General features: G+C 38.6%; 1 protein-coding gene across 3 annotated transcripts in view; it reads left to right on the top strand.

Moving 5' to 3' along the window:
* Positions 1–23,753, top strand: part of IL33 (interleukin 33) — a 51,828-nt gene that overhangs the window by 3,174 nt on the left and 24,901 nt on the right. The window contains exon 1 of one of the 3 annotated variants that reach the window (XM_006144470.2): positions 11,623–11,663. The exons of the other annotated variants lie outside the window; for them this stretch is intronic. The gene's annotated coding sequence lies outside the window, so the exon portion shown is untranslated. Of the gene's footprint in view, positions 1–11,622; positions 11,664–23,753 lie in introns of those variants that run through there. 3 annotated transcript variants of the gene reach the window in all.

The raw sequence follows: 23,753 nt of genomic DNA, 5'->3' as shown, positions 1-23,753 counted from the left end.
TTATTTTTACATTTTCCCACAAACATTTACTTTACACATCAAAAAACTTTTGCTCATATTCCATAGTTCTTGACAGTTAGTAACAGCTTTCAAATTTTCAAAAAATTGAAGTTTAAAGATTATGTTTGAAATATTTGTCATAATTTTGTTTATGACTCTCTAACAATAGAGACAGTATGGTTTTAAATATTTTTGAGAAAATATTTACATGTCAACTACTCAAACTGTTGAAAAGCGAACACTCAGTACACAATTCACACATAAACCTTCTCAAGTCAGCCCTGCCTACCCAGTATTGTGTGATATACTATCTACTAACAAAGATAAGTCTCTTTTTCTTCTTTCAAAGTCTTCCTCAAGATAATCCTCTGGTTGTGGCCACTCTTTTGCAATCTCTACTGATTATAATACTGAACTGGAAAAGTCTAGGTTATTTTTTGGTATGAATTCTTTCATATAGCTTCTCTAATCCTCTCTGCCAGACAGAATTGTTTATGGTTCCAGGCCATCTTTCCAAGAGCTTCTGTTGGCTTACTTGAGATCTACCTTACTTCCATAGTTTTCTGGTTTAATCTTCAGATAGGACATTCCAGTCAAAGCCCTGTCCAATAACAAGTACTTCCAATTTCTGATTCAAAGCAACAGGTATTATTGAACTTACGCAAATAACCATTCTGCCACAAAATAAGAATACTCCCAAATATTTTCCAATTCCAGAGGGGTCAGGAAGGGAGAAAAGTTTATGTTTCTATTTAAAGAAACAAACGAACAAGAAGAAATAACATTTTAACAAATTGCTGAACCTATCAACAGCTCAAAAGAAAGCAAAATCCTTAAATTGGTAAAACAAAGTAAAAAAATCAGTAATGTTTTACTCAAAAGTCATAAAATTAATTTTACCAGTTCAGTCTTATGTAATTAATTCTTCTTCTGTTCAATTTTCAGTGTTACGGTGGTCCCATCTTTCTGTTTAAATCCTGGAAATCATTATTTAACATTATTATTAATATTTCTTGTCCCTAGCATTAAGTTGGTTATTTTCTTGGTTGCTTTTTATTCTTTATTTCTGTAAGTGTGTCTTTAGTTATTCTGGTAAAGAACTCCTTTCAGTACTTCTTGGAGAGCTGGTCTGGTGTTGGTAAATTCTTTCAGGTTTTGTTTACCTGAGAATGTTTTTATCTTTTCTTCCCATATGAAGGATAATCTTGCTGGGTATAGTATTCTTGGTTCAAACTGTTTTTCACTTAACACTTTGACTATATTTTCCCATTCTTTCTTTGCTTGCATTGTTTCTGATAAGAGGTCTGATGTTAGCCTGATGGGATAAACTTTATAAGTAACCTGGCGTTTCTCTCTTGCCAATTTTAGTATCTTATCTTTGTGGATTTGGCCAATCTGACTATGATGTGCCTTGGAGAGAATCTTCTTGGGTTGATTCTATTAGGGGTCTTTTGTGTTTCTTGGGTCTGGATATTTGAATGCTTCTCTAGATTTGGAAAGTTTTCTTCCATGATTTTATGGAATCAATGCCCTTATTAGTTTCTTCACCTTCTAGGATACCAATTATCCAGATGTTTGAACACTTAATAGTACCTCATATTTCTTATATGGTATTCTCATTTTGTTGGGATGGTTATTTCCTGGATTTTTGTTTGTTTGTTTTTTCTTTTTAAAATTATTTTATTTAACTTTATTTATTTCTTCTTTTTTTAAAAATTTTATTTCACCAGAGGGAGACAGAGTGAGAGAAAGAGAGCTAGAGAAAGAAGGTGAGAAAGCAAGCTAACAGGTCTGGAACTCAAACCAAGGTCAGCCATGTGGGAGTCCAGTGCCCTTAACCACCACGCCACCTGCCGGCCCCTTGGTTGTTTTTTCTAGGTCAGAGGTTTTCCCATCAGCGTCCGAGATTTGATCTTCTGCATGGACTAATCTGCTTTTAATACTTTTGAAGGAGGTTTTGATTTCCTCTATTTCAGTCTTTATCTCTAACAGTTATATTTGATTCTTTTTTATGGTAGTAGTTCCTCTTTCAGATCATGCAAGAAGTTTCTCACCTCCTGGAACGTATTGTCTCTTTTCTCCCGCATCTGGAGTTCATTGTCTTTCAGCTCTCCTATCTCGTTTAGTTTTGTCACTATGAATATTCTGAATTTCCTATTAGACATATCCACAAGTTCAACTGTACTGTCTGTGGATGATGAAGGATTGTTCTTTTCCCTTGGGGAGAGATATTTTCTTGGTTTCTCATGTTTCTTGTGCCTCTGCAGTGGTTTCTGGTCATTCTGTGACAAAATCTCTCCTCTACTTATCTGAGTGTTTCAGGGGTGTAGAGGATGAAGTTTAGAGCATAACTTTAGTCACCTTGGTCCCTGAACACGCCAGGACACACCTCAGATTTAAAATGATTTCTTGTCTGAGTATTTCAGAGGTCTAGAAGATGAGGCTTAGAGCATAGCTTTAGTCACCTTGGTCCCTGAACACATCCTACTCCTCTTTTTTATGTCCTCCCAGAAGAAGCACAACTCTTGTGTTCAGAAAACCTCAGAATCCTCTGTTTGCAAAGTTTGGGGCACTTGGAAGAATTCACAGAGCTGGGTTGTGTCCTTAAATTATTTAGGAAGTTTAGCACAAGCGTTATTCTCCTCAGCTCAAATTGTGTATCTTCTCCAATGTTTTCTAAGAGGATCTTGGACCTCCTACAAATCTTTGACTAGTGACCTCCTTAATGATTTCTCAGCAGCTTAAATGTTTATCTTTTCCGATCATTGTTTAGTTTACAATATCTACAGCCAAAATTAATCTCTTCCCCCCTCCCATTTATAGAGACGATAAAAATCTGAGGCAAAGTTTCACTTAGGGCTGAAATGCTAAGGGCTGAAAGTAAAGGAAGAGTCTGAGAAATGGCAGCTGTCACCCTTGTCCAGAGTCTGTCAAGAGCTGATGAAACACAGCTTCAAACTAACATAAAGTTAGCTAACTCTGGGCAGTGTGTGTGAGCCTCCATTGTGAAAAGTTCAGTCATTACAAGGAAATACTAAAGAGAGGGCATCACTGGGGAAATAAAAATATACATTGGGGAATATTTACACCTATAAATCTGTTAGCCTGAGATCTTTTTTGAAGATGTGAGTGCAAAAATCAATTTATCTTTTAGTCAACAACCTGTAATTTTAGCAAACATAATGAGAATTAAGAGTGTCAGTAAGAATTCCCCTTTGCATTTCAATTTATATCAGGGACATTTAGAAACTTTAAGACCAAAAATGAACTCCTTGGACAATAGAAAGGTACTTTAATTCTATTAATAATGACAAAATGATGCTTGGTTCAAGGACTTTAAAAACGCATGGTAGAACCTCTAGTTGCTCTAGGTTCCCTCTGGCTCTCTGGTCCTGATGTCTGCATACAAAAAGAACTTTTTTGGGGGGGACCAGCAGTTAGCGTAATGGCTATGTAGCTGGACTCCCACGTAGTTGACTGTGGTTCGATCCCGGACCCGGCGGCTTAAACTCACGCCAGGCTCGTGTGTATGCATATCCAAGATTCTGAGAGGAGAATGGAGGAGAAGGGATCGCGGCGTGGCCATCCCCCCTGGGGGGTGATTTCTCGCTTTCTGTCTCTCTGTCTCTCTCTATCTGTCTGGCAAGCACATGCGCCCTATAGCAAAAACTTCTCAAAAAAAAAAAAAAAACCCTATAGCAAAAGTTTCTCTCTCTCTCTCTCAAAACAAACAAACAAAAAAGAAGTGGGGGTGTTCTCTCACAAACTTGACTGCGTGGTTTGCTTAATCAGCACCCAGTCTGCATGTAATTCCCCTCCACTTGGAATATCCCATAAATTAAAAGATTTTTACAATTGTTCCTAGCATTATTACTACATCAGAGACCTTTTGTATTTGTAAAAATGTTTTGTTCCACATTTCCCTTAAGAGTTCTAGTTCCTAATGGCATAATGGTTAAGGTGCTGGACTCCCACGTGGTTGACTGTAGTTTGAGTCCTGGACCCAGCAGCTTGACACGCACAACAGATGCATGTGCGTGTGTGCCCAAAATCCTAAGAGGAGAATGAAGGAGAAGGGATTTCAGCATGGTCATCTCCCGTGGAGAGTGATTTCTTTCTGTCTCTCTGGCGAGCACGCACATCCAATATTAAAAATTTCTCAAACAAAAACAAAACAAAACAAAACAAACAAACAAAACAAAACAAAGAGTTCCTAGAAGATTCAAATATTTTCTTAAAGAGTTTAACAGAACTTAATAGTTTTGTGTGCCTGCTGTGCTCAAATCTTGACCACTCTAACTTATTGTGTTGGCTTATCAGTAGAAGTTGTTTAAAAAAATTCTATTAAAAAATTCTATTTAAGCAGTTTATCATTTCTTTGTGTATATATATATATATATATATTATTGCAAGGGGGCACATGTACTTTCCAGTAAGAGAGAGAGGGAGAGGGGAAAAAATGGGGCATGGTCACACTGCGATTCCTTCCTTTTTCCATCCTGTCAGGATCCAGGGTATACATGCACACATGCCTAGAGTATTTTTCTTTTATTTTTGATAAAAAAGTTTTTAATAAAGATTTTTACATGTTACGTGTTTAATGGAAAACAATTAAACAGTTATGTAGACAGTCCAGTCAATAAAATTTTATCTTTCAGATCATATAATTTTTTTCAATATCTGTACATATTCTCGTGATGCTCTAAAAAGCAGATCTTGAGTTTAGTTTGACTAATCAGTAGATCTTTGAGAAGAAGCTCTACAAGATACAGATGCAAATTTGGTATCAACTTCTCTTAGTTCTCCCCACTTTTCTTAGTTCTCGTTTTTTACGTCTTTTCCTGCTGCATCTGGAACAAGAAGTTATGCTTTTATTTGAAGGCCATGTGATTGAGGTAGGAATAACTGGGGTTCCTCTTGAAATAAGATTTATCTTGTGCACTAAACTATTATTAAGATTTCCAACCTGAGGGACTCTAGGACTAGTCTTGTAATACGAATCTTGAGTAAAGATCTATTCTGCTAATCCTCCACAAGAAGTTTGGCACTGACTGCTTCTAACTTCTCATTAGTCTTGTTCAGTTTATCTGATAATGGTTTTCTAACTTATTATTCTTCTAGATAGAATTGCTTATATTTCTTCAATTCTGTTTTATTAAAATGTTCTTGAGAAGCTCTTAAGTTTGAAGGGTTCGGATTCCAGTTTCATCTGATTTCTTATTGAAACGTAATTGCTCACTCTTAATTGCTCTGTTTTCTTGAGATGCTGCTTATGCCTGTAAGAATAGATTGACTTATTTTAATTTTTCTACTATATACTGTCTTGCTCTTTCTTCACTTTCCCACTTATATTGTTCTAATTCAGCATCTTCTACCATATTTATTTCCATTTGACTTTTGAGGTTTACTACTTCTTGTCCAACTTTAGTTTATTTGTTTCTAGTTTTACACATTTCTTCTATATTGTTTTCATAGATGTCGACTCCTACCGAAGAAGTTGACTCTTTGCATCTAGATGTACATATTTTGAAGATGCAATTTCCAGTTTTGCTGTAAGATCATAAATCTTATGTTTAGCATGTTAACTTGAATAGCTATTTCAAATTGACTGGCTTTTAAATCTCCTTGGAAACAAATTTCTCCATTTTGAGATTCACTTAAATTCTTTTCTGTCATTTGTAAGAATTTCTTAAATCCAGTCATTTCTTTCTCTAATTCACCAGTTTTCTTTATTTCTTGATCCAATTATATTCCAGAGATTGTTTTAATTCAGTAAGTTTCTTTAACTATTCCTTTTCATCCTCAGATGTCTTCTTTTCTCCACAATCTGCTCCTCTAATCTGACTTCACTTCCAAATGCCACAATCTCTGATGTTCAGTCCTGTCCTTTTCTATTCCTCCTTTTCACCTCGAGTATTTTTCAATCCATCAGAGCTGGGACTTAAACAATGTGGTCAGCCATGTGGGATCTGGTTCCCTTAATCACTAGGCCATGGACCAACCCCTATAGTTTCTTTTTAAATAGAGATTACATGTTTTTTTTTACATGTTCTTTCACTTGGGAAATTACACACAAGAATGAACTACCTCAAACCTGAATTTATTAATCCCCAAGTTTTTCCTTCCTGAAGTTTTATTTTTGTATTATTGTTAACACATATATTATGTATAAGTTGTTCACATTCTTCAGTGATTCTATTTTATTATTTAAAAATTCTTCCCCTTTATTCATGTTAGAGCACACTTACATATGAGAGAGAGAAAGAGAGAGAGAGAGACCCTTTATGGGATGTGGTCATGCTGCAATCCCCTTCCTCCAGTTCTCTAATCATTAGAACTTGGATACTCACTAACCAGGCCAGGCTGGATATTTCAGCTACAGTAGCTAGATGAGATCTAGCCTCTTTTGAGCACATGCTCACCACCACACCTGGAGCCACTGTCCTGTTTGGGTTTTCTAACTGCTTAAAATAAATTAAGGGCCAGACAGAGGCATGGTTGATGAGGCTGAACCCCACATGACCGATGGCATGGTTCAAGTCCTAGATCCAGTATCTTGGAAGACATCCCAGGAATGTGTGTGTGAGTATCCAAAATCCCAAGAGGAGAAGGGGTTGCAGTGTGGTCATTCCCCTTGGGGGAGTGCTTTCTCTCACTCTCTCTCTTCGGCTAGTGCACATGCCCTCTGGAAATTAAAAAAAAAATTATCTCTTGCATGAATGAGACAGAGAGAGAGACAGAGAGAAAGAGGAAGAAACCAGCCCCAACAGGGTTTTTAGATAGCAATGCACCTCCAGCCTTCAGTCAGCCCAAATCATGAGGATATGGATGGCCAGCATACTGAGGGTGGTCTCTGGACTTGAACTGTGAACTTTCTCATGTGGGATTACCTTGCAGAGTACCACATTTCACTTCTGCACCACTGTCTGGTCACTGGCAATCCTGATCAACAATACTTTATCAGTAGTGGGCATGACTACTTTGTATTAGTATGCTGTTATTACTAACATTACTAAGTTTTCTTGAGTAATATTTTATTCTAATCTTTTTAAAATTTTCAGCAACAGAAATATATACCAACATTCATTTTGATGAATATTAAATATAATATTAGATTAATTTAATTTAACATTTAATTTATTATTAGGTTATACTAATATTAGATTAATTTAATTTAACATTTAATATAGTATTAGGTTAAAAATAGAAAAAATATGTCATAACTTTCCCGGTGACCCAACATATCGGATGTTATTAACTCAAAGGACTATAAGCTGTTTTACAAAGAAAGTCTGTAGAGTTCTATGCTTAAGTATGACAGGCAATGCTTACATCTGACTCTCCAATTATTATTCCTTTTCATTATGTAACATAAAAGAATTTCTCCTCAGTGCTATGAGTCCCATAAGAATGAACAACATTTTATTAAAATTATTTGCAGTGTGAAGAGGCAGTTAAAATGTATTTTTCCAGTTCTTATATTTCTTAATTCACAAAAGTATAAAATTCAGATAGAAGTCTATTATTTTGTCAGTCCAATCTTTTCTTTTCAGGTATTTGTGGCAAAAAGCTCATATAAGGGCATCTGGGTTTAGACCCATTTTTTGTCCTTATTATCCCTATGAGGGGGTACATTTTCCTCTCCCTCTGTCTCTATCTTTTTCTCTCTCTCTGGCAAGAATGGATGCTCTCCAGAAAAAAAAAAAAAGTTTATAAGTTCAGTCAAAGGAAAGTGCATTTTGTAATTTGTCTATAGCCTTCGTAATGTAACTAGCAAACACTTTATTAAACAGCATCTGATTTCCATTCTTAAAAAGAAAACTTATTAAAAACACTTTATTTGTTTTAAATTTGCCAGAGGGCATGTGCAATCATCAGAAAGAGACAGAGAGAAAGAGAGAGAGAGTGACAAAACAACACCCTTTCCCTTCAATGGGGGATGATCATGCTGCAATCCCTTCTCTTCCATTTCTCCCTCCTTTCAGAATTTTGGGCATGCACACACACACCTAACTTCCACATATTAGACCATGTGGGATCCAACTATCTCAACCACCATGCCACTGGTTGGACCCCCAACATGGCTGGTACATTTATCTTCCATGAACGCAAAGTGTGCTATCATATCTGCTACTTTGGGCTGTCCTCTCTCGGTCCTAAATTTTAGAGATCAGAGTCCTTATTTCTCTATTTCCATAAACTTCTGGCTCATTCTTACAGTAATTCCTCTTGTTATTCTTTGTTTTCTAAAGCTGCTCTCATAAAAAGCCTACTTACTCCCAGGAGCAATCGAGTTGTATCATAGCATCTCTATGTACTGGGAATGGAAGTTAGGCAAATTTTCATTGGCTCTAAATATAGACTTGTGGTATCTAGAATACATTTCTTCTTATTAATCTTTCATGTGTTTGAGAAATGTGCCATACCCAAATTAGCCTGTCTCTCCACCAATGTACCACTTTAAAGATCTATACCACATTGTGCAGTGAAAATGAGCTTCAAAATCCAAAGCTTTGTTTCCTGAAAATCTCATAATTCTCTTAAAATCTAAACATCAAATTAGCTGACCAAATTTATGGTCCTGTTCAAAGAACTATCCTAGTCATGATTTGGAGCTGTGCAAATATTAAATTGTGCAAACTGTTTTAGACTTTGGAGTCTGGGTGCTTCTAGAGTCAAAGCTGCCAATAATGGACAAGTTCTCCTCATTTAAACAATCTGTTGATTCTACTGTTGCCAATTACAAACAACCTCACACTTGAGGGCAAGTATCTGTGATGAATTAGGCAAGATCCTGAAATACATTTTTTCATACACACATGCACATACATGCATGTCCATCTTTTCACGAATGAACAGGAATAATACATTTTGACATATCAGCATCATTTACCCTTGAAAATTGCCTTTCTTTATGGATCAAAGGTATAAACTTTTTAGAAAGCAAACTAAGCCTTTCTAAAGCAGTGAACTAAAGCGAACAGACTGGATATTATAAGTCCAGTTTTGTGAATTGATTTGTAATCTAATGACTCAGCTATATACACATGCTACGGCTTGGCACCTGCCTTTTCCCTGTGTATTTCTCAGCCAAGCCTTTATGTATGCTGAGATTTGCCCTCTCCTGATTGTCTGGCATTTTCTGTGAAATACTGTGCCAATACTATTTCCCATGACTCAGTTTTAATCACATTTTCGAAAACCTTTCTCACTACACCCTCAAGCCATCTAATAAGTAGATAGAAACTACTTGAAGTTGCATCCCTTTTCCCCCAATCAAAAAAAGTAAGCAATTTCACTGGAAGCAACCCAATGGGAAATGTCCATATACGATAGGCCAAGGGATGGTGTAAGAATGTATTCAAATAGTTACTAAATTCCATACATAAGACATAAGGGCAGCACTATCAATAACCTGATAACCTGGAATTGTACTTTTCTTCACACTTTCTCTTTGTTATTTAATTTAAAACAAAACAACATAATACAAAACAAAATGAAAAAACAGCAGCAGGATAAGGAAGAAGGAACAGTCACAAATACTGCTGTGTGAGTTAAGAGACTGGAATTCAGGTCCTGGCTCCACCATGTACACATGCACTTTAGATAAGTGTGATTTTTGGATAAGACTCTTCCCCTGTCACTTTTTCATCTGTAAAATAAGGATATTTAGGTGACCTTTGCAGTTTTTAACAGTGCTTGGTGGACTGCAGAGGTGCTTCAGCTGTTCTCCAAATATCTGATGTTAATTTCACAAGTTCTGGGGCTACTCTAAGACTTAAACATCCACTCACAAGTCCAATCAAAACTTTTTTTGGTTCATCCAAACTATTTCATTGTCTTCATTGACTGAAATATTTGCTCACCAGAAAGACAGAAAAAGAGAGAGAGTGAGAAATCCAGTCCCCAGTGGGGATGGTCATGCTGCAATCCTTCTCTTCCACTCTCCTCTCAGAATTTTTGGTATACACACATGTGCCTGGCATGGATTTCAAGCCACTGGGTCTGGGGCTGAAACCATAGAGTCAGCCATGTGGGACATAGCTGCTTTCATCTCCATATCACCTGCTGGCCCTATGGTGCCATTTTATATGTCATTTTCGTTGTTCTAATACATGAAGTCTTTGTGGTTGATTTCTAGCTGTTCCTTCTGTGAGCTCTCATTATGCTGTATAGTGTAGCTACTTGTTTGTTTTGTAATTTAGACTGCAAACTGGAAGTTTTCTGTGGGAATACCTGCTGGTTTGGTTTGCAATTGAGTTCTTCAAGATAATATTTATATTTACTTCTTTCATTTGTCAAGGGTACTACAAATTGAAAACTACCTTATATTTAGTTCTCTATTTTAGATTTCTAGAAGTACAGTATTGTGATTTCAGAATGCAGACTCATGTGGGGGATGATTTGTCATGAGAAGATAAATTCTCAGCCCTAGGAACAAGTTTCCTACAGAGCTACAGTTGAGAAAAACAAGCATCCTAGCTATTCTCTTCAAAAAGTGAGATTTATTTATTTCAGTCACTCGTTCACTGTAAATATAGGAATGTAGGACTCTCTTAGGGAGTCCAGATTAATGCACAGTTTCCTAATAGAATTCCCATCTTAAGCATGTCCTGGTCCCTGAACTTCATGTAATTTTCTGTCTTGTCTCTAGGATATAACAGACAACTTCAGGAAAAAACCAGGTTTGCATGCATCTCAGGGTTCTGGACACTACACAACATTCTGTACTTTCATGCTAGCTCAACATTGTATTTTTAAAAACTTAAAAATATTTCTTTTAGCATTTTACTTTCAGCACTTTTGTCAAGAGGGGTTGTTCATGTAACCAATCCACTATTATGCTGAAAACAGACTTATTTTACTAATTAACTTAATAACGAAAAAATATAAATTCAAACTTATAAACCTTATTTATGTCACTAAATTAATGATTTTGTCTTTTTCTTAGCTGTTAGGATCTTAGACAATATTTCTTTTTCGGAAAAAAAAAATTCTACTCTTTAAAGAGTTTGGAAACTCCATCTTAAAATCATGAAGTATAATTTCTTCTTAGGATGCTGCTAAATTTACTCACTAGCTAAACTAGACCACCGATGCCATATGAACTGGGCCTTAGTCTGTTATCCTTCCTACAGGGGTTAGATAATAATCTAGGTGATTATCTGAACAATGCCATATTTTCTAATTTTAATCTTATTTTATTAGCAGCAAATTTTTTTTCTCTACCTAGGAAACTTTAAGCAGAAGTTCTACATGGGATATATGTTTCTGCTCTGGGTATGGGAGGTAGAGAAGGTCTAGAACTCAACAGATTTGGATTCCTTCACCTCTTTCCTGAAGCACTTTATGAACTCTGAAAATGTTTGGTTGGGATTTTAGCTATTGAGATCATGGAAAGGTTATTTGATCTCTCAGTTTATTCATGTATAAAATAGGGAAATAACAGTACCACTCTTGGGGCCAACAGGTGGCATGGTCGTTAAGGTGCTGTACTTCCATATGGTTGACTGCAGTTTGAATCCTGGACATGGAAGCTTGAAAATTACTGGGTGCATGTGCATGTGTGCCTAAGATACTGAGAAGAGAATGGAGGAGAAGGGATTGCAGCATGGCCACTCCCCCGGGGAGTGATTTCTCACTTTCTCACTTGTCTCTCTCTGGTGGGTGTACCTATTGAATATTTTATACTTCTTTGAATTTTACATAGTTCACAATTTGTATATTACTTATCTAGTTTTACTTAAAATACATTTTTAAGGTAAAAGAAAAAAAATAGCTCAGCCTTAAACTTTAGAGTTAAACTAATACCAAATATCTACTTGTTTGATGTTGTTTTTTCCCCCATACGTTGCTTTCTTCCAGCACTGAGAGCTTTCTGAATATGAAAAACAAACAAACAAAACAAAACAAAACATCCAAAAAAATACTGCAGACTCTGCTAACTTTCCCTTTCACTATAATTTTGTCCTAAAACAAAATGCAGCCAGGTCTGTAGTTTACCTGGATTTCTATACTGTGACAGATAAGCCTCTAGCTAAAAGATGACACCATGTTACTTAATTCCTCCCTTGCCCACCTCATTCTCTGTGCTGAAAGTTTAGAGGAAATGTGAGGAGGAGGGTACAGGGCTGAGACAGAACTTCTGCACTTTCTGAGGATGGCATCTTTTGGGCGAGCAAGGGGCTGGTATAGCTGATGGTATATAGTAGGAACCTATGTGTGTGGTGGGGGGAGGCGGGGAATGAACTGAATGAAGACGCTTCACAGAAGCACAGGAAAGAAAGTAAAAAAGATAGAAAAACCATGGCTTTGATGTACTCTCATTTTTTTTTTTGGAGAGGTTTTTTAGCTCTAGGGCATGTGCACTCACCAGACAGACAGAGAGAGACAGAGAGACAGAAAGCGAGAAATCACCCCCCAGGGGGGATGGCCACACCGCAATCCCTTCTCCTCCATTCTCCTCTCGGGATCTTGGGCACGCACACACACGCGCCTGGCATGAGTTTTAAGCCACCGGGTCCGGGACGCAAACCGCGGTCAACTACGTGGGAGTCCAGTGACATAGCTATTATGCTAACTGCTGGTTCCCTGATGTACTTCATTCTTAAGATGAGGAAACTGACACCCTAGAAAGCTGAAAAAAATGAAGGGAAGGAGAAAATCCTCCCCTTCTCATTCCTAATGGTTTAGGAATGAAAGGCCATTCTACCTCTTCTTCTAAAATCACTAAAGCAGGTGGTGTAGTGGTAAAGGAGCTGGACTCCCATGTGGCTGGCTGTGGTTCGAGTCTTGGACCTGGCAGCTTGAAACTCAATGCTAGGCACATGGGGGGGTGCTGGCAGCTTGAAACTCAATGCTAGGCACATGTGTGTGTGTGTGCCCAAAATCCCGAGAGGAAATGGAGGAGAAGGGATTGCAGCGAGGTCATGTCCCTGGGGGTGATTTCTCGCTTTCTGTGTCTCTGTTTCTCTGGAGAGTTCATGTGTCCTATAGAAAAAAAATCTCTTAAAAACAAAACAAAACAAGACAAAACACTAAAAATTTGATCTACCACACAGCTGGGGCCTCCAAAGCAAAAAGAGCATGGGGAAAGGCACAAGGAGGAAATAAAACTTAATCTGGATAATGTGGTATATTCTAACGTGGTATGCTCTAAAAAACACAGAGCCATAGCCAGTCAAAAAGTCAGCTTTTGAAAATGCTTTAGCAATAGCATTGATCCAAGAATAAAAAGACTTGGGTTTTATTAGGCTGAACTGCATTAGAGCTGTCATTTCTATACCTCAAAAATGATGTAGTGTCAGTTTCATAACTACCAGGTCTGAAGTTCCAGCTCCCCTGTTTTGCAAATCTTTTAGTCCAACAGATGATACTTGCCTTACTTAGTTTATAGGGTTTTTGAAATGACTGATCCAAATTATAGAATGCATACTAAGTGTCTGCTATAGATACTTTCTGGGCAAACAAAGATGACTAAGGTATGACTCTTATTCCCATAGAGCTGGCAATTCAGTGGAGGACAGAGGGAAATGGTTGGATATGATAAGCAAGAGAGAAAGCAGAAAAGTCTGCCTGAGTGTGACTTTTTAGATAGGTTTTTGTTTTGTTTTGTTTTGTTTTTAATCTGATTTGGACTTCAAAGGTTAAACAGTAAGCTCACAGGCAAAGGGAAAGGTATCACTAGAAAAAGAAACAGTTTGAGCAAAGACCTAGAGGTATCCGAAAAGATCACAGTGAATTGAGGAAAAACAAGCAGCAAACTGAGCAACAGTAAGCAGTCTAGTGGATCTAAAATGTAGATGGTGTGAGATTTGAAAGGCTGATGGGGCAGGTAGTGCCAAAGTACAAAACTGATTAGAAAAGACTGCATCAGGGAAAGATGGAAGAGCACAGAAGTGCTTTACAAATGCTTTGTGCTATTCATCTTAAAAGCAGAAAAGAAAGCTTGCCTAAAAATTCACACCAGGGACCAGCAGATGATGTAATGGTTATGTTGCTGGATTCCCATGTAGCCGACCATGGTTTGAGTCCTGGACTCAAAAGCTTGAAACTCACACCAGGTGTGTGTGCATGCATGCCCAAAATACTAAAAGGAGAATGGAGGAGAAGGGATTGTGGTAGATCCATCCCTTCTGGGGGTGATTTTTTGCTTTCTGTCTCTCTGTCTCTTTCTGTCTAGTGAGCACAAATGCCCTACAAAGGTATGACTCTTATTCCCATAGAGCTGGCAATTCAGTGGAGGACAGAGGGAAATGGTTGGATATGATAAGCAAGAGAGAAAGCAGAAAAGTCTGCCTGAGTGTGACTTTTTAGATAGGTTTTTGTTTTGTTTTGTTTTGTTTTTAATCTGATTTGGACTTCAAAGGTTAAACAGTAAGCTCACAGGCAAAGGGAAAGGTATCACTAGAAAAAGAAACAGTTTGAGCAAAGACCTAGAGGTATCCGAAAAGATCACAGTGAATTGAGGAAAAACAAGCAGCAAACTGAGCAACAGTAAGCAGTCTAGTGGATCTAAAATGTAGATGGTGTGAGATTTGAAAGGCTGATGGGGCAGGTAGTGCCAAAGTACAAAACTGATTAGAAAAGACTGCATCAGGGAAAGATGGAAGAGCACAGAAGTGCTTTACAAATGCTTTGTGCTATTCATCTTAAAAGCAGAAAAGAAAGCTTGCCTAAAAATTCACACCAGGGACCAGCAGATGATGTAATGGTTATGTTGCTGGATTCCCATGTAGCTGACCATGGTTTGAGTCCTGGACTCAAAAGCTTGAAACTCACACCAGGTGTGTGTGCATGCATGCCCAAAATACTAAAAGGAGAATGGAGGAGAAGGGATTGTGGTAGATCCATCCCTTCTGGGGGTGATTTTTTGCTTTCTGTCTCTCTGTCTCTTTCTGTCTAGTGAGCACAAATGCCCTACAGCAAAAATCTCTCTAAAAAAAAAATTCACACCATCCCTCCCTTCCTCTCACAAGAGATTTTGATTTGAGTCACAGAGTAATTTGACAGATTTCTTTACAGAGTATTTTTTTCTTCTTAGGAGAGGTGCTCTCTCCTGGGTCCAGGTAAGTATGTCAAGCGGAACTTTCAGACTATTGCGTTAGGGAACAAGAAATGATTCAGTTTGGGAAGGTGCTGTCTCATTGTTCCCCAAACTTCAACCTTCCCTTAGTCCATATCACTTATTCTAATCTCTCCTAAGAAAGAAGTGAAACCACTATACCAAAAGGAGAAGATTGGTATGAGAACCTTCCTCTTTGCTCCCCATGTTTGCTTCCCTGCAAAATCTCCCAGAATGGTGCTGGCAAGCTTAGTCATAATTCTCCATTTCCTTTCTCTCTTATCAGCCAGGACAAGTTTTGGGCACTATCTTATTCCAGTAATTTTCCTAGTACCCAGTAATAGGCCTGTGTAATCTCACTATATCCTCATGAATCCTCTTTCCATGCAACAGTATGGAAGCGTGACAAAGCAGTGAATGGAATTGAAATCCCCCTCAAAAATTTCACACCATCCCTTTCTTTCAATTTCATCCCTTTCTACCAATGTTTCCCACAAACTATGAAAAAAGATGGGGTAGTCTTGATATTGGGTTCTGGCTTTTATATTTATTATCTACATGTCCTTTTGTAAGACAATCTCTCTCAGCAACTATTTCCTCTCTTCTAAAAGAGAGATAATTATACCCAAATTCCAGATCGCATGATAATGTATATAAAGCATCTGGCCAACAGAAAAGGCGCAAAACACTGTAACAGCTATCTTCATTATCCTCATCACTATCACGACTCCATTATTCAAAGCCTGAATGACTGCATACTCCTTGCTGGTCCCATCCCTTCCCTATATTGCCCTCCATCTATTTCTGGCAGCCAAAGCACTCATTTAAAAACAAAAAGAAAGTTACTTACTAAAAGCCAATTACTAGGTAAGTCTGGTGGTTAAGTCAGCAGGACCCCACGTGGCCCAAGTGGGGTTCAAGTCCCAGATCTGGCATCTTGAGAAACATGCCAGGTTCATGTGCATGTGTCCCCAAAATCCCAAGAGAAGGGAGAGATGAAGAGAAGGGATTGTAGTGTGACCCTTTTCCATGGGGTGGGGGGGGAGTGCTTTCTTCTCTCTGTCTCTTGCTAGTGAGCATACATCCCCTCTAACAAAAAAAAATCTTTTTTTGAGAGAGATTTTTGCTATAGGGTGCGTATGCTCACTGGAGAGACAGAGAGAGACAAAAAGCAAGAAATCATCCCCCCAGGGTGATGGCCATGCTGCAATCCCTCATCCTCCATTTTCCTCTTGGGATTTGGGGCATGCACACATGCACATCTGGTGTGAGTTTTAAGCCACCAGGTCCGGGACTGGAACTGCGGTCGACTATGTAGGAGTCCAGCGACATAAACATTATATCATCTGCTGGTCTTGCAAAAAAATAGCATTAAAAAATAAAAGTCGGGCCTGCAGGTGTCATGATGGTTAAGGTGCTGGAATTCCTACATGGCCGACCATGGTTTGAGTCCTGGACCCAGCGGCTTGCTTTCTCACTCTCCCTGTCTCTCTTACTCACTCTGTCTTTCTCTGGCAAAAACTCATATGAAAAATAATAATAACAATAATAATAAATAAATAATTCTTTAAAAGAATAATAAATAAAAGTCAATTACTTAAAACCCTTCTTTGGCTTCCTATTGTACTTTGAATAAAATACAGTCTCCTTTCTCTGGCATTCAGGGTCCAGCTCAACCTGGCTTTTGCTCCCTTTGTCTCTAACTCCATTATATTGTATTATACCCATGGTCTACTTTGCTCCAACCACGCTGGCCTTCACAGTTTCCTCAACACACAGATTCTATCATTTGCCCTTGGGATTTTTCTCTATTCAAAAGGCACTTCTGTCTTCTCCCTTCCATGTGTTCTTCACACTCTTTGAGTACAATTTAAATGTCACCATCTCTGACTACACTCCTACACCAGCTTAATTTTTATTTATCACAGTTAATTAATAATATATTTGTATGGGGACCAGCAGTTGGCATAATGGCTATGTCGCTGGACTCCCATGTAGCCGACTGCGGTTCAAGTTTCAGACCTGGTGGCTTAATCTCATGCTGGGTGCATGTGCGTGTGTGCCCAAGATCCCAAGAGGAGAGTGGAGGAGAAGGGATTGCAGAGTGGCCATCCCCCTGGTGGGTGATTTCTCGCTTTCTGTCTCTCTCTCTCTGTCTTTCTGGTGAACGCATGTGCCCTATAGCAAAAACCTCTCCCCTCAAAAAAAAAAAAAAAAAAAGTAAATTTGTATGACTATTTGTTCACCATCTATCTCTCCAAACCAGAGTAAACTCCAGAAAAGTGATTTGTTTGGTTCACCACTATATTTCTAGGACCTAACCCAGCACTAGACAAAGATTTGATTTATTATTGTTGTTATTATTAGGCAGTACTCCGTGCCACAGTACAAGTGGATACAAATTCAACATTGTTCATGACCTCAGGGAGGTAGTATTTCCTTATAGTATATGACTATCATTTGCGTTTCTTTTCAAAGCACTTACTTTCTAAGTGCATCAATGGCCAGATTTTCTCTTTCTGTATCGTCCAGATATTCCGTAATGAGTATGTGTTTTTAATTAAAAATTCACATATGCTCTCCATTTTAACAGGATTTACCACAGGAAATCAATTAGGTTAAGTAAATTTATTTTATTTATTTATTATCCATTTTTTATTATCATAGGGTGCAGGCACTTGCCAGAAAGAAAAAGAAAGAACCCCCCAATGGGATATAGTCACATTACAGTCCTTTTTCCTTCATTTGTCCAACCCACCAGGATTTGGGGCATGCATGCATACAGGCCAAGCATGCTCTATGAGCTGCTAGGGCCATGATCTGAACTGCGGTCAGCCATGTGGACTCTGGCTCCATATGCACAATGCTTAACTACTGCACTACCAGCCCAAATGACTTTACTTTATAAGTAAAATTCACAATAAGAAAGAAAAGGTCAATAGACAACTTAACATTCCTAAGGTTATTTTCAAACAGGATAATTGCTAATCAAAGAACGTTGTTGTACATGGAAGAGAAGTTTGGTGATTCAATAAATGATTTTGCAGTTGATCAGATATAGCTAGTATGACAAAGTAAAATGACAAGTTTCGACTGATAGAATACACAGTCACTGGGCATATAGTGGGCACCCAATTTTAGTTGAATATAAGTTTCTAGAAGTCTTCTTCAACCCAAGTGGCAACCATACACATTTGTAACTTTAAAAATGACTATCTATGTCTCATATCTTATTTTCTTCAACCCAAGTGGCAACCATACACATTTGCAACTTTAAAAATGACTATCTATGTCTCATTTTTTTTGTTGTTGTTGCTGCTGCTTAGGGGGAAATGATCAACTAGTGTATTTTTAAAGAGAGATTTTTGCTATAGGGCACATGCACTCACTGGAGAGACAGAAAGACAGAAAGCAAGAAATCACCCTCCATATGGGATGGCATGCCGCAATCCCTTCCCCTCCATTCTCCTCTCAGGATTTTGGGCACCCATGCACACGTGCCTAATGTGAGTTTTACGTTACCAGGTCCAGGACTAGAACCATGATTGACTACAGGGGAGTCCAGTAACATAACCCTTGCACCATCTGCTGGTCCCTCAACTGATGCATTTCTATTAATTGATAGATATTATTTCTTGAAATACTTATAATATTTCTTGAAATACTTAAAAAATATATTTTTTTTAATTGCCAAAATGTGCATGTGTTCATCATAGAGAGAGAGGGAAAGGGGGAAAGCAAATTCCAGTCGGGTATGGTCAGGTTTCAATACTTCCTCCTCCATTTCTCCTTTCTGTTGGGTTTTTGGGCAGGCACGCACATGTGGTTGGCATGTTTTCAAGTCATCAGGGCTGTGATTCAAACCATGCATGTGGGACCTGGCTCCCTTAACCACTAGGCTACGCGATGGATCCAGATTAAAATCTTTTATCAGTTTTTTTCATTAATTTAAATGTATGTCATTTCCTCTGGAATACTCTCCTCTCCTACACATGCATACTCCATACCTTCCCATTCCTTTTCCTTAAAAAGTTCTATATCCATTTACTTTTTTCCCTGGTAACACTACTAGTCTCAAAATCCATTCTCTTTCCTTGTGGGACCATTTTCCAGGATCAGTAGAAAAGATGGCACATTTTTCTTTTCATTTTGAATTTTTTGATCTTTTTTTGTCATAGACATGTGTACTGGCTGGAGAGAGACAGAGACAGTGAGAGCAAAAGTGAGAAATCACCACCCTCCAGGGAGTGGGGGAGATGGCCATGCTGTAATGTCTTCTCCTCCATTCTCTTTCTGAGATTTTGAGTATGCACACACACACACACACACACACACACACACACACACACACACGCCTGATAGGGTCTTCAAGCCACCAGGTCTAGGACTAAAACAGCGGTCAGCCATGTGGGAGTCCAGCATCTTAACCACCATACTACCTGTTGGCTCCACATTTCTCATTTTTCACTGTACTTTCTAACCCCAGCCCTGAGGAGAACTATTTATGTTAAGATGTTTCCCTTTCTGGTCACCAGACACCCTGACCTTCTTTTATGTTCATTGTTACCTCAGCTGTTACCCTCAGTAACTTCAGTGCCTGCTTTGATAACTTTTTAACATTCTTTGACAGCTCACCTGCAAAAACTCATCCTGACCACCATTAGCACCAGAATATCTCTATCTCTAAAATATGAAACACTGAAATTCTCCTGATTATGAACAAATTCATGTCTTTTTCTTCTACTTCCATTTTTAATTCTTTTGTGATAAAATATATGTAACAAAATTTATCATTTTAGCTTTTTTTTTTTTTTCCACACTGCAATCCCTTCTCCATTCTCCTCTCATGAATTTAGCTTGCACACACTTGAGCCTGGGGTGAGTTTTAAGCTGCCAGGTCCAGGACTCAAACTGTGGTCAGCCATGTGGAGTCCAGTGCCCCAACCACTATGCCCTTGCTGCCCCCATTGTAGCCATTTTAAAGTGTAAAATTCAGAGGCATTACATACACTCACATTGGCTTTAGAGAATTCAAGTAACTTACCCCAAGATCACCTAGTTAGTAAGTAGCATCTTGCTTTTCTCACACTACTTTATCAAGATAACATTCTCTTTTTTGTTTCCTTTCATTGCTACACTTCTTGAAAAGGTATAATTTCCTCCTTCTCCACTGTAATACAGACTACTGAGCTCTGTCGACATTCCCACCACACTTAAGGGGCCCTCTCCAAGGTCTCTAATCCCCAGCTGAGTCTCTGCAAGTAGTAGTTCCCTACTGTTTCTGCTTTTTGAGACAGTGTGCTCTTTCTTAGCCATCATAATATGATCTCTTTTTTTTCTCTGCTTCTTTTTCTGGTTTTCTTAACTAACTTCTTTTCTTTTGTTACCCCTTAAGTGTAAGATTCCCCAGAGTTTCCATCTTTCCACCTCCTTCTCTTCCTGCTTTGTACTCAGTAGGGACTACTACACTCACTCCCAGGCCATTGGCTATCATGAAAGTCTACATAGATAATTCTGGCCTCTCACACCCAGTTCCAGGTCCTTTCTAAATTTTCATGTAGTTATTCCTCAAGTACCTTAAACTCTATATACTCCACATTAAACGCATCTCTAGTTCCTACCTGGGAAATTTCCACCCAAGTTTCTTATTATTAATCACTAGATCCACTTTCACTTCCCTTCACCACCTCTTTCCCAATCCAGAGTTGATACACCCATATCCAAGAAACAGCTGTGGAGGCACTATGGTGGGCACACCCCTGAAATAGGAAGGAGACTGAGATCCATTCCATTAGCTGTTTTCATGACCTCATTCATCAAATGATGTTACCCAATGTTATTTAATGCTGACTCAGCCACTAAGCATCTAGGCTGGGGTGGGGGGTGGGGGCTTTCTTACGCTAATATTCAAGTCTCTATGAAGTGCCTGCAGCACTTACCACCTTCATGCCCTTCTTATTGGTCCCATTAACATAGCCCTTTCTCTGTTATCACTGTTTTTTCCTGGGCTACTTTATTATGTTTTTTTTTTTCAATGTATTTCTTTTTCTCATGAGCAAGAGAGAGTGAGTGTACCTCCAACAGGACCTTGATACCATGAGGCCCCTCCAGCTTCAGCCAGCCCTGGATCATGGGCACGCATGTGCCCTGTGCACTTGGAGAGGTCTCCAGATGTGAACCTCGAGAACTTAATCTAAATTGGATTGTGATGTAATTGGGAAAAACATGTGAGAAAAATATCTCTAACGTATTCTTTCTTTTTTTAGAGAGAGATTTTTGCTATAGGGCATGCGTGCTCACTGGAAAAACAGAGAGAGACAGACAGACAGAAAGTGAGAAATTACTTCCCCCTCAAGGGTGATGGTCACACTGCAATCCCTTCTCCTCCATTCTCCTCTTAGGATCTTGGGCACTCATGCAAATGGGCCTGGGGTGAGTTTTAAGCCTCCAGGTCTGGGATTTGAACCATAGTCGACTATGTGGGCGTCCAGCAATGTAGCCATTATACCATCTGCTGGTCCCTATTCTTCATATTAAAAGTAACAGTGAGTTAATTATAGCTTTAGGTATAAAATGTTAAACAATTAAATTTTAGAAAATACCATAAATAATTATACTTATAACCTTGGAGGAGAAACAGTCTTTTAAAGCTGAATGCAAAACCCAGCACTCTAAAAGAAAACACTGAATAAAATTTACTTTATAGGGACCAGCAGTTAGTGTAATGGCTGTGTTGCTGGACTCCCATGTAGTCGACCGCGATTCGAGTCCCAGACCCGGTGGCTTAAACTCACACCGGGCACATGTGCGTGCGTGCCCAGGATCCCGAGAGGAGAATGGAGGAGAAGGGATTGCAGTGTGACCATCCCCCCTGGGGGATGATATCTTGCTTTCTGTCTCTCTGTCTCTCTCTGTCTGTCTGGCGAGCGCACGCGCCCTATAGCAAAAACCTCTCAAAAAAAATTACTTTTTAAATTTGAAAACTTAGGTCTGGCCAAAAAATGCCAATAACAAAGTTTTAAAGATAAACAACATCAAGGAAAATTAGCAATACATATTATAGATAAGAGTTTAATTTCTTAATTTACAGAGTCCACTAACTCAATATTTTTAACACCAATTTTTTTTTTTTTGAGAGGTTGTTGCTATAGGGCAAGTGCATTCGCCAGAAAGACAGAGAGAGACAGAAAGACAGAAAGTGAGAAATCACCCCCCAGGGGAGACAGCCATTCCACAATCCCTTCTCCTCCATTCTCTTCTCGGGATCTTGGGCATACACACACACGTGCCCGACTTGAGTTTAAGCCACTGGGTCCAGGGTTCAAACCATGGTCGACTCCATGAGAGTCCAGTGACATAGCCATTACACCAACTGCTGGTCCAAATAACACCAATTTTTAATTTTTAATTTTTTAATGCTCAATCTCACCAAATAAATAAAAAACTGAGATTTTTTTCACCCTTTTAAAAGGCAGACGTATTAAAGGTGATGACACACATACAAGATGTGCTACAGGGACAGAGAAAAGAGAACTCACCTGGATTATTGACAAAATTATCAATTGATACAAACTTCTGGAAGTCAATACGATAATATTTCTCAAACTATAAGATGCATGTACCTTTTGGCCCAGCAATTCTATTACTAAAAATTTATGCTACCAATGGATTTAGAAAGGTTTTCCAAAAACTGCAACACACACCACACACACACACACACACACACACACACACACACCTGTCAGTTACAACACTGGTGATATTAGGGAAAAGAGTAAAAGAAAAACATGAAAGTAGTAGTCAAAGTGTTAATTAAAAATTGATTAAGAAAGAGGCAAGCAGATGGTATAGTGGTTAAGGTGCTGGACTACCTCGTGGCCAATCATGGTTTGAATCCCAGATTCGGCAGCTTGCAACATGCTGGGCACATGTGTGTGCATGCCCAGAATCCTCAGAGGAGAATGGAGGAGAAGGGATTGTGATATGGCCATACTCCCTGGGGGATGATTTCTCGCTCTCGCTTTCTCTCTCTCTCCTGTAAGTGCACACACCCTATAGCAAAAATCTCTCCAAAAATTGGCTAATATATATTTATATAAGTATATGATATTCATAACACTACTTGTAAAGAATGTTTCTAACATGTGGAAATGCTCATGATATAATGTCACTTCTAAAAAAAAAAAAGACAGTTTACAAGTTGTTTTGCAGTATGATTCTTCATTTCTAGAGAGAGATTTTTGTTATAGAGCTCCTGTGCTCACTGAAGAGAGACAGAGACAGAGAGACAGAAAGTGAAAAATCACCACCCGGGGGGATGGCCACACCACAATCCCTTCTCCCCTATTCTCCTCTTGGGATTTTGGGCATACACACACATGCACCCAATGAGTTTCAAGCTGCCAGGTCCAGGATTCAAACCACGAACAGCTGTGTGTAAGTTCAGCAACATAATCATTCTGCCATCTACTGGTCTCTGTTTTGCAGTATGATTCTATTTTTCTTTTTTTTAGTTTCATATCTATCTATCTATCTATCTATCTATCTATCTATCTATCTATCTACATTTACCCCTATATCTGACCCTCTGCCCTTTCCCACCTTCTTCTCAAACTATCTCTGGTGTCTATAGTTGTCTTCCATTCCTTCTCCCCCCCCCCCCCTCTTTTTTTACTCCCAATTTTCTTTA

Source organism: Tupaia chinensis, unplaced genomic scaffold, assembly GCF_000334495.1.
Source record: "Tupaia chinensis unplaced genomic scaffold, TupChi_1.0 Scaffold000121_1, whole genome shotgun sequence".
Classification (NCBI taxonomy): Eukaryota; Metazoa; Chordata; class Mammalia; order Scandentia; family Tupaiidae; genus Tupaia; species Tupaia belangeri.
Note: the sequence above shows the minus strand (reverse complement) of the source record. Positions and strands in the feature narration are given on the sequence as shown.